Genomic DNA, 978 nt, shown 5'->3' on the forward strand with positions numbered 1-978 from the left:
TCTCCCTTTCTCTCTCCCGCTACGTGTTTGTTTCTGTTCTTTGTTGTCTCCTTTCTCCGGTTGCTGCACGCTATCTAGAGGCCCCCATAGCTAGCTACAGCTAGCTAAAGTAGCTAGCCACACAGCTCGACAGCTATCCAGCTATCTATCTATCTACATCTACATCTCTATGTACATCTACATAAACATACATATATATATATATATATATATGTATATATATATATATATATATAGATATATATAGATGGTTCTACAGCTAGCTAGACAGCTCGATGAACTGCTGCAGCTCAGCGCAGCAAAATTTGTTTTTTTTTTACAAAAAAAAAAACGGAGGAGAATGGCTCCCCCGGTACACGGTCCGCAACAAACAGCCCTCCAGCTAGCTATCTAGCTAGCTAGCTAGCTAGCTAGCTAGATGAATATACAGGTAACAAGCTAGCTAGCTAGCTAGCTAGCTAGCTTAGCTCGCTTGGTACTCCCCCCCCACGCGCGCTGCAGTTGGGTAGCGGTGCTGCATGCTTGCAGCTAGCCAGCTAGCCACCCACTCAGCTAGCTAGCTAGCTAGCTAGCTATCCAACTGGCTATCTAGCCAGCTAGCTATCTATCCAGCTGGCTAGCTAGCTAGCTAGCTAGGCACCCAACTAGCTAACTAGCTAGTTAGGTATGTATCCAGCTAGCTAGCTAGATACCTAGCTAGCTAGCTAGCTATCTAACTAAATATATATCCAGCTAGCTAGCTAGCTACCCAGCTAGCTAACTATCCAGCTCCTCCGCCAGCTAGCTAGCTAGATACCTAGCTCCCCAGCTAGCTAGCTAGCTAGCTGAGTTGCATGGTGGCTAGCTGAGCGACTTGTCTTTTGTATTCATCTAGGGAGATACAGAGAGAATTGGGGGGCAAACGGAGAGGGGGGGGGCGGGGCAGCAGCAGCGGCCCGAAGGAGACAGCTGCTGCTGCTGCTGCTGCTGCTGCAGGAG

The 978-nt window shown here is 48.2% G+C and overlaps 1 protein-coding gene across 1 annotated transcript in view; it reads right to left on the bottom strand.

Annotated features, from left to right (window-relative positions):
* Positions 1 to 978, bottom strand: part of EMH_0026000 (uncharacterized protein) — a gene marked incomplete at both ends in the record, with an annotated part of 12,320 nt that overhangs the window by 5,161 nt on the left and 6,181 nt on the right. The gene's annotated exons all lie outside the window — the stretch shown is intronic.

The sequence above is a fragment of the Eimeria mitis genome, genomic scaffold (genome assembly GCF_000499745.2).
Source record: "Eimeria mitis Houghton genomic scaffold, Emh_scaff952, whole genome shotgun sequence".
Classification (NCBI taxonomy): Eukaryota; Apicomplexa; class Conoidasida; order Eucoccidiorida; family Eimeriidae; genus Eimeria; species Eimeria mitis.